The 10972-nt window shown below is 41.1% G+C and overlaps 1 protein-coding gene and 1 long non-coding RNA gene across 13 annotated transcripts in view; one reads left to right on the plus strand and one right to left on the minus strand.

Annotated features, from left to right (window-relative positions):
- The window catches only part of Rbfox1 (RNA binding fox-1 homolog 1), a 1556838-nt gene that overhangs the window by 953511 nt on the left and 592355 nt on the right, over positions 1 to 10972 (plus strand). The gene's annotated exons all lie outside the window — the stretch shown is intronic.
- The window catches only part of LOC116084779, a 78353-nt gene that overhangs the window by 65040 nt on the left and 2341 nt on the right, over positions 1 to 10972 (minus strand). For all 6 annotated transcript variants that reach the window (XR_004116262.1, XR_004116259.1, XR_004116260.1 and 3 more), the window contains exon 3: positions 6849 to 6912. This is a non-coding gene — a long non-coding RNA (uncharacterized LOC116084779). The remainder of the gene's footprint in view (positions 1 to 6848; positions 6913 to 10972) is intronic.

Genomic DNA, 10972 nt, shown 5'->3' on the forward strand with positions numbered 1-10972 from the left:
TTATTTTATCTCATAAACTCAGGGAAGTCAAGACAACAGGACCCTAAAACAGCTTGTCTCACCAAAATCAGAAACAAATCTATAAATCTATTCTTGTACTCTCATACAGTCAAGGATCCAAACCCAAGAACTGAGCCCCACAAGTAGACTGAGTCTTCCAATGGACACAGTCAAAACCATGCTCACAATAATTGCCCATCGACCAACCTACTCTAGACTATCCTTCATTCAAAACTTGTTCCCCATGTGATTTCAGATTATGTTAGTTTGATCATTAACACTTTTCTACCTGAGATAGACGGCACCATATTGTCCATTTAGGGTCACTTTAACTCCCCATTATGTGCATGCAGCCTTAGAGGGAAGATAAATTATGGGCCCATCTCTAGTTGATGGATAGCAATACAGTCAAGGCTGACCAATCATATTCTTATTCCTGAGACATTGGATATTGAGTGTAGTGGTGCAAAATAGGAAAGAGGCAGTGGGATTGAAAAGCAGGAGTAGCTTCATTTCTGTGTCGATCCCTTATAAAAGTAAAGGAAGAGGGAATTCCCAGGGCTGCAGCCAAGATCCTCTCTGATTCCTCTCTTTATGTATTTAAGCCTGATTATCCATCCATCCATCCCTTGAGCTACTGCACATCTTTTAGTGATCTCTTTTTCTGCTGAAGTTAGTCAGAACCCATTCCTTTTTTCCTGTGATCAAAGAATCCCTACTGATACACCAGGGAGACATGCAAAGTTGGAGAACTGCAGAGCCGAGAGTTTGGGGAAAGGTTGCTAAAAGCTGACTCTTCATCACACCCTGCAATGCTTCACTGATGCCTCTGGGCATTGCCAGTGCCTTCTGTGTTGGCAGTGGGGAGAATGGAGCTAGGGTTGATGCTATGCACAAGGTGGGGAGATTTGTCTATCCTGATGCACTTCCCTGGCAACAAGCTGTCATCTCACAGTCTATATAGTGATTTGTCAACACTTATCCAACTCTCCAGTGGGGTGTAAGTGTTCATGAGTCCTGAAGACTGGGGACTAAAAGCTAACATCTGAGTCCTTGGTGCACTTTTGTTTTCTTTAGCAAATATAAAAATATGCCTGGCTATTGTGACTACCCATGTCTTCAAAAATAATAGTTGGACTATATGAGATTGTCACATGCCACTCTGAGAAATTAGTCCTTAGATGACCACCAGTTAATAGCATCTTTAATGTTGGTAAAAAGTGCTATTTTCTGAGCTGGACCCTGACACTGGGGACTCACTAGATGTGGACCAAGAGCACATTGATTCCTAAGCTGCTTCTGAGGTGCCATATTGAGCATGAGAATGGAGAATATTGATTTTAAAACTCAGCAGGTGAAATATTTTGATGTTTTAGCATCACTCTGTAGATATTGGATTTTCATGCTGCTGTGGGCTGAGCTGTGTCTCCCTGGGTTAGTTACTCTTATGTCATTGTGACCTAAACACTTGACACACACAACTTTAAAAAGCAAGAGTTTGTTTTGTTCATTTTTTTGAAGAAGGCTTTCTGCCCATCTTGGAGTGGGAAGCATGATACACAACTTAGGTCCTTGCTGCATATGTATACACTAGAGATTACTAGCATGAGAATAGGCCAGTGAGAACAGGTTGTATTCATAGCCAGGCCTAGCTGTAACTTTCTAATGCCCACCACTAATGAACTAGTTTTTGCAGCCAAGTTCCACCTACAGCTTCCTCAGTCTTCAAAATAGCACAACTGACTATATACTGGATGTCTGAAACATGAGCTTATCAAAGAATTCTAGTTCCTGAAAATCATATGGTAAAGATCAAACTTCCAATATTCCAGAATACTATAGTTTTTGGAAACAAGAGTCTGTAGAGGTGACTAACATGAGAACATATGGATTTGACCCAGCGCAGTGTGACTGGTATTTTTAAGGGCAGTGATGATTAGGGGACAGGTAAACATAAACACACACATACACAAACAGCAACAAACACACACACACACACACACAGAGAAAGAGATGGAAAGACAGACAGACAGACAGAGACAGACAGAGACAGACAGACAGAAACAGAGAAACAGAGGAGTGAGTGATGACCATGATGTGAGCACAGTACATATAGAGAGAGGTCTTTGGAAACCAGTCCTTATATCTCTATTCATTCTTTTTATCTTCAGAATATGAGGACATAGTTTCTTCTGTTCATATCCCAGGGCTGTTTCTTTATGGCTAGTCTAGAAAATCCATATTTGGTCTTGTGAAGGTGTTAAACTGAAGACAAAAACATATAAAACCAAATAACAAATCTCAATGCTTTATAGTTTGTTATTCTATGTATTGCTATACCACCTACCATATTGCTTTTTTGGCAAGAATTTAAAAACATCTTTGGGTAGTAGGTCATGTGTCTGCTCCTTTGTCTCAACCACTTTTAAAAAGATATGCCCTCTTGAAGGCAAAAGTTATTCCATTGGCTCCTAGCATTTAACTCCAACTTCTAACAAGTCACGTGGAAGGGCAGATGAAGGGGATCTTCCATTGGCTCCTAGCATTTAACTCCAACTTCTAACAAGTCACGTGGAAGGGCAGATGAAGGGGATCTTCCATTGGCTCCTAGCATTTAACTCCAACTTCTAACAAGTCACATGGAAGGCAGATGAAGGGGATCTTCCATTGGCTCCTAGCATTTAACTCCAACTTCTAACAAGTCACGTGGAAGGCAGATGAAGGGGATCTTCCATTGGCTCCTAGCATTTAACTCCAACTTCTAACAAGTCACGTGGAAGGCAGATGAAGGGGATCTTTCTGTGATCTGCATGGCTTGTAGTCACTCCATCTCAAGAAGGTCTATTCTACATGGAGACTAATTTATAATCACTCATAAATGAGCAAGAATGTGGTATTTAGAAGTCCATATCCTAGTGTTTCATACTGGAATGTTAGCTTCCAACTTGAGAATTCTGCACCTATAAAACTGTCTTATACAAGAAGTATATTTTGCCTAGAGGTCCACTCAGGAATAATCTGAGGTAGCCAGATCATGTTTTCATCACTTGCCCATGGTGCCTTGAGCTCAACTTCTGGCCTGATGAGACCCAGGGTCATTTGCCCACCAGAGTCATCATTTCTGTACAGCTGTCTGCTTCCTATCCATCACCCTGATGGAGACATGCACCTGTTCCCTGCACCTACTTCTGGGGTAGAGTTAGATGAGATCTAAGATCTGACCCTTCTTGCAAGTCTTTGCTCATCAACAAACAAGGGATTAGATGACAAATCAATTAGAAAATGTTTGCCTTGCAAGCAATAGGGCCCACATTTTATTTCCCAGGATCCACTTTTTAAAAAACCATATGTGATAATGCTTGTTTGTAAGCCCAGCAATGTTGAAAGGCAGGTCTTTGGAACTCACCTGGAACTCATTGGCAAGTCAGTCTAGCCTACTTGCCAAGCTCTTGACTAGTTAATGACCTACATGTTGCTAAAAAAAGAAGAAAGAAAAGGAAAAGAAAGAAAGAAAAAGGAAGAAAGAACAAAGGAACAAGAATGCCTATAGAAACAAAGAGATGATAGCTAAAATTGACCTCTGACACCAACAGGCATGTGCCCACACATGCACACAAAACAACACACAGACATACCTCCACATATAGACACACACAAATACATCCATAAATTCACAAAATATTAATAAATAAGATAGTACTCATCAGATGTGTGTTGTGATGGTTTGACATATACAAATATCATAAAATGATTTAATCAAGCTCATTGGCATATGCATTATCTTATGTGACTACTATAACATTAAAAAATTTATTCTCTTTTAGGGCAGCCGAACTTGGTTATCAGGTAATCAGTAATTTGTGTGACTGAAATTTTGTTTTAGCACACAGCATTTCCTCCAATTGCCCTGAAAGCACCGTGGTCCTCTCTGCTGTGAGTTCTTCACACTCCAGCCAGGGCAAGCAGCTTCTCAGCCGCACGGCAGAAGGGAAACAGACAGATGCACAGAGGGCACACTATGCTTATGGTTCCTGACCTCTAGGTTTTCTTTCATTGTAGGCTGAGTGGTCTAAATCGAGTGGATAATAAACAAATACTAACAAATATTTTTAAACAATTAAAGTAGGTAAGTTTCCTTGTGAGAAGCAGAAGCAAGGATATTCCTAAATTATTCCCGAGTTCTTGAAACGCTTGGCCTGAGAACACTAAAACCTGTGGTCATTGGGGACATGCACCAGAGTAAACATTTTACATATTAACAAAAAGATTTTCTTTAGCTGGGCAGTGGTGGCACATGCCTTTAAACCCAGTACTTAGGAGGCAGAGGCAAGCAGATTTCTGAGTTCAAGGTCAGTCTGGTCTACAGAGTGAGTTCCAGGACAGCCAGGGCTACACAGAGAAACCCTGTCTTGAAAACCAAAAACAAACCAAAAAAATTCTTTATTCTAAACTTACAGAGGAGTAAACTGAGTGATGCATTGTTTACAAGGATCCTGCTTCATTATAGTACTTCATTTGAGGCCAATTTTGCTTGCTGATTTCAGAACTTGTTTCCAGTTATGAGGCATGGCTCAGCAGCCCCCAGAGTTCCTGAGTAGGATTGGAGACAGTCAGGGGTGCTGCTAAGTGAAGGATGGAGAAGGGTTGGGTGCTTATATCTGGCATGTGAGGTTAGCTCTAGAACTCAGGCCACATCTTTGCAGACTCCAACCCTCTTCAAGCTATGACAGCTGGAACTCTCTGGCCTGCTTAATTAGCTAGTTAAGAAGCTGGGGACGTGTGCTGAGGAGGTTCTGTGCAGACTCTGGTGCTGGGGTGAATTTCTTTGACAGTTGCCTCTGGATCCTGTCTTATAAAGAGGTGGGATTTTTTATTTGTTTAAAATGCAGAGATTTTCCCCACCTAGAGTTAGCTGAAGTCTTAGAGGCCTATATGTTCTATTTTAGGATTTATTTACATCAAGACCATTTCACTGAATGGACATGTAGTTGAAATAGTTTTTCTTTGTATGATAGACTTTTAATATAGAAAAGGGATTATAATATAAATATTTGGCACAAGGGCTGTGGTAGGAGGGATCAGTGTTGGAACGTGCAATCTAACTCTTGAGCTACTGAGCCAATGGAGCTTTGTCCTTCCAGGCAGTTTGAATCCAAAGCATCTATTTTTCTATGTGTCTAAAAATCTATCAGAACAGAGAATTGTATGCAGAAAGTGAACAGTTAACCATTGCAAAGAGAAATGGAAATGTTTCTTCCCCCTCCAGTAAATAATGAGACCATGGCCACAGGAAACATCTGCTAGGAGTTAGCAAGAGAAACTCTGTAGACCACGCTGGCCTTGAACCCTAGAACTGCCTCTGCCTCATGAGTGCTCAGGTTAAAGATATGGGCTACCACTGAGAAGAGGGTGAGCTCAGGCTTCAGAGAGGCCCAGGCATGGATGAGGGTAGATGTGGAGATCCCTTGGTTAACTTTTCCCTTTCCCAGCCTGTGACAGACCCTGCCAGGTGTCGCTGCAGTCTTTCTCCAAAGCAGAAGGTCATCTTGAAAATGTAAAGTGGCTGGACCTGTTGACATGTTTGTAATCCCAGCTATTTGAACCATTGAAGCAGGAGGATCATAAGTTCAAAGACAGCCTGGGCAACTTGGAAAAACAGTGTCTCAAAATAGAAAGTAAAATGTGTTGAGGAGGTAACCAGGGCACTGCTCTGTGGGGTTCTGTAATCACAACACAGCTTTGGATGGGATAGGTCCCACTCAGATACAAGGAAACCAGTTATTTTGGAAGCACTTATATTTACCCTGGCATCATTTCTCATTTACAGAGTTCTTTTAAAAGTATGGACGCTCTCTTGTATAGAAAACCCGAGGACATGATTTTTAAAACCTTGCCTGCCTTGGATACTACCCATACAAGCAGAGATGAACACACACTTGAGAGTCCTCTGCTGATAAGAACACGAAGATTTAAATTTTTGCCATTCCTTGCCACTGTTACTTTCAGTGGCTTTGCAACCTTAATCATGATTGCATGTATGTTTTGACAACTTTACACCAAAGGCATGTTTTTTATAGATGTCTGAATTAAATATCCAGCTCTTTTCAAGTTAGCTGAGTTAAGATTTAAGTGGTTCTGATTAACCTGGCTGTGTTCATTTGCTCCTAAACATTCAACTGCAGAGCCATCTCCTTTTGCATAAACTGATTTGGGAGTATAGCCCTAGGAAATACAATTTTCTAAATAGCTAAGAGCATCGTGTCCAGTGTGTTCCCTTGAAACTGAATGTGCAAGATTCAACCTCCTCGCCTTGCTTAGCTTTCAGGTGGCACAGACTGGAAATTGGAACCAAACGATCACACTCTGCATTGATGGAAAAAAACAGAGCTGATGAAGTGAAGACTGTAAGGGGTCTGTGTGTGGGAGGGAACCATGGCTATGAAGGAATGTGCAGGGCTCACTTTAGAATTCAGAAAGCTTTGAGTATGGACAGTTTTGTCCAGTACAGCATGCTCTCATGTTGCCCTCTGGCTACATCCAGCAATAAGAGAAATGGCTCCTAATAAACAGTGTATGTCTTTGAGAGCACGTCTTCCTGAAAGCATGAGAAACAAGGGTCCCATCTGTTGAGATGGATATTCTGGGCACATCACAAACTGGTTGTGTATGCTGCTTTCCTGCCTTGACAAGTACTGAGATTTTAGAACTGTACAGTCATTGGGTTACATTGGGTCATTGGGTTGAAATGTTTTGATGAGTATATACAATAAGCATCGTAAGGTTCGTTCTGTCGCTGTATATTCACACACAAAAAGCTGCTTATGGGGGAAAAGGTTCATTTGGCTTACTGTTCCATGTTGTGGTCCATCACTGAGGGGAAGTCAAACACACAGTCACACCACCGTCAAAAGCCTAGAGAAACAAATAGAGTTTTACCAGGTAGCTTACCTGTTCTCAGCTAAGCTTCTTTCCATTCATATGGTCCAAGTATCTACCTAAGGGATGCTTCTGCCCATAGTGGAATGGATCAATTTACAATGAAGACATTGCCCCAGAAACATGTCAATCTGATCCAGACAGTTGAGGTTGGATTCTTAGGTGGCTCTTGTTTTTGCCAACCTGGCATTTGCGACTAACATCACAGTGTGGTTGAGAACATGGACCATCTCTTGTTTTCAAGACTTTTGTAGTCTCAAATATTGTAATACAGGATGCAGTACGTATATAAATTAGAGTGAATGAGTTCTTATGAGAATTTGAAGAAAGGTACAATTCGTCTTCCTAGAAAGAGTGAATTGGAGTTAATTTCCCCTAGTTTGATAGTTTACCTGAGTTTTCAATCCTTATGTCTAAAACGCTGTAGGTTATATATAACTGAAAAATGTTAATTATACTTATAGCAGACACTCACTTCCCTCTCCCTTTCACAAAGAAACATTAGTCTGGACTTCGTCCCTGGTCATCTTTCTCTCTTTCTCGGTACTATCATCAAAATAAGGTGATTAAAACTAGACAGGAAGGCATACTCAACCTCTACACTGTCTGGTCATCTCTTCATGTCCTGTAGAGTCACCCTTATGACTTTCCTCATGTGTATGAATTCCTTTCTATGTCTACCCTCAGGCAAACAGTTGAAATCAACATGATTGCTCAGCTTTACTCCAGCAGCTTCCGGACCATGTTATCTCCTTTATAGTCTTAGTTTCCATTAGTGAAAACATATATCTAGGATTGCCTGGAAAGGTTCCAATTACAACTGGCATAATTGTTAGTAATAGCACTTCTATCACTCTCGGTCACATCTTACTTTGAAGAACAAATCATGATTGCCCAACTTCTGTTCTCTCCTTTGCATCAAAAAGATCTTTCAAAAACTTAATTAATGTAACACTCAGTTGTCATGTGTCAGCATATATATCACCTTTGTCACACTTACCCATACTCTGCAATTGTCTAGTTCGCTGCCTTCTATATTTCCCTTTCTGCTAGACTTCATTCCAGTAGGGCTGGAAAATGCTTAGCTTATGCATTGTGTGGCTTCTTAGTGTCTCTGCCTTATTATGAACTAAATGCATATTGGTGAATATGACTTTTAATTGTTAACACAGTGTACCAGTCACGTTTCTGTTGCTGTGATAAAAATCATGACTAAAGGCAACTTAAGAAAGACAAAGGTTCTCTTGCCTTAGGATTCCAGTGGAAGAAGAACCCCTGTAGAGCACTGGGGTCACAGCAAACAGCAGGCATCACAGTGGAGCAGGAAGCCGTCAGGGCGCATCTTTAACTCGGGACAGAAAGCAGACAACTAACTGGAACTGGGGCTGGAGCTTTAAACTCTCAAAGCTCCAGGCAGGAGAAGTGGCTCAAAGGTTAAGAGCTGCTCTTTCAGAGGATCCAGGTTCTATTCTTAGCACCCTTATGAAAGCTTACACCTACATGCAACTCCAGTTCCAGGGCAGCAGATGCCCTTTCTGGTCTCTGTGGGTACTGTACACATGTAGGGCATATACACACAATACATGGAAAGCACAAAACACAAGTGAAATCAAGGCTCAAACAGTTTTCAGAGTTCATCTCTAGTGATTTACTTCCTCCTGTAAGCACATACCTTCCCCATAACTTCTTCAAGCAATGTCAGTCACCACTGGGACCAAGTCTCTAAATGCTAGAGCTCATGTGAATGGTTTCTCTTGGAAACTACCATTCTCTGGTATAAAATGGACTCAATCAACCTTGTTCTACCAGCTGCAACTCAATGTGTACAATTTATGTACAGGGAAGGCCAGAAAAATTGGAATATTTGACTAATTTCTTATGCCATATATAAAAATCAATGTCATAATTGTCTGACCCCCTCAGAGACTATGACCAATCCCTGACTATCATAATGGCCTGGGGGCTGTAATACTGTGACCACATCCCAAGTAGACCTTCTGTAAGACAGGAGAAAATAAAGCTAAGGATGACAGAGTCAAAGACATGGATAAATTCTTTAAGTCCTTGCAGAATTAAACTCAACCACTATTTGAAGGAAGCCAATGCAATTCAAGCTCTAAACAGCCGTCACAATCTATCAAATATGCTATAGGTGTAATACTTGGTATCGCATTCCTGGATTTCATGTACCTGTATGGTCATTCATTTTCTCATTGGCAGCATATAGTTTTGTATTGTAAGGAAAAGGCTGATCAGTTTCAGTAGATACCATATAACCTATAGTGACAAAAACTTTAGTCCCTTGTTTAAATAAACTTATTAGGAAAGCAGTTCTATGGGGTAATTTACATCTTAGAATTAAAATAAGCAAGTGTAGGACATGGCACAGTCAAGGCAGACAGCAGCTGATTTTAACTCCACTAGACGGACACAAACGCAGCCAGTCAATAGTCCGACCTACATGGAGGAGGGGCCCCGAAGGTACATCCATGCCAGAGCAACTATTATTGGCAGTTGATGGCTGGAAAGAACTGCTGGTAGGGCATTCATCCTCAATGTGTGGCTACATATTCATGTGCATATGAGCATTACTTATTGCACTCAGGAGGTATTAATAACACTTTTAAAAAGAGCATGTGATACTAGGGGAAGTTGTAGTGGATGGATGCCTAAATATAAATTCTACAAATGTATGAAACTCTCGAAGAATGGAATATGTTGTTTAAAAAAAAAATACCTCAATACCAACTCAGACAAAAGAATTAACATACACAGGGGATTCAAAGTAATTGTTTCAAATATCAAAGACCAAGCAGGAAAGGATCAACATAAGTTCACAAAGGAGAAACTTAGGAAACCAACTAAGACCTGCAACTGGAGCTAAACCCGAGATGCTGCAACTGAAATTATGTGTGAAGCGCAGAATGTCGAATATTGAATGAGGAAATCCATAAGTGTGAAGACAGAACAGAGCAGCTAAGAGGAACAGAGATAGGCAGAGGTGGGAAAGGATTGTAAATCCCAAACATGGAAGTTCACACAGTGGACATTTCTGAAAATTAAAAAAATGTTGCCCCCTAATAATATATAATTATTGCAGCAAAATATAATCGGATTTCTATGTAAAAGGGAAAGAGAAAATGAGACAGAAAAGAAATGTAATGAAATAAAATATAACAGTTTCTAAATTTGATGAAAATAACAACCCACCTGCCAGATGATATAACACAAAAAGCAATGCACAATTAAAAACAAAACTACTTAGGAACATTGTAAAGAACTGCTCAGAGACCAGGGATGTTGCTCACTTGACAGAGTGCTTGCCTAGCATGCACCCACCCTGGGGTTTGATCCCAGCCTGAGAAAACAAAACAATAAAACAAAATAAACTCCAGACCACCAATATCAAAACCATAGAATAAATCTCCTTTAGAGACATTCTCACAGTCTACTCCGAAGCACTGCCTTGAACATGGAGAGCTGAGTGCCAGGAAGCTGGTCCTAGTAGGCCTTGTAAGAGCTTCTTGAAGCTACACTATAAGCCTGTGAAAGGGAGACGGATCTGGAACTATCGCTAATGGTGTGCCATCATCATCAAAGCAGGGTTGGGGAACTAGAAGGAAGAGGGAGAGGGAGCAGATAAGTGCAAACATTTGGATTTACAAAAGGAGAGCCTCAAGGCAGCACATGGGGAGTCACCAAGTGCACAGAGAACATACAGAGAGCAGTTGTGGGGGGAGTCACCAAGTGCACAGAGGCATGGTGACATGTCCTGTGACACTGAAGCTGTGAGTGTCCCATCAGTGAACCAAGTGTCATTTACTTCAAAGGGGTAGATGACAGGGATCATGTGTGTCTGAGGAATGAGTGAGATGAGTTATAGCCTAGTCTACTCCATAAACCAGCAGTCCATTGCTCCATGATAATCAAAGACTTCAGATGCAAGGAGTTAGTTTTAAAAAGCAGTTATCTCGCCGGGCGGTGGTGGCGCACGCCTTTAATCCCAGCACTTGGGAGGCAGAGGCAGGCGGATTTC

The sequence above is a fragment of the Mastomys coucha genome, unplaced genomic scaffold (assembly GCF_008632895.1).
Source record: "Mastomys coucha isolate ucsf_1 unplaced genomic scaffold, UCSF_Mcou_1 pScaffold12, whole genome shotgun sequence".
NCBI lineage: Eukaryota > Metazoa > Chordata > Mammalia > Rodentia > Muridae > Mastomys > Mastomys coucha.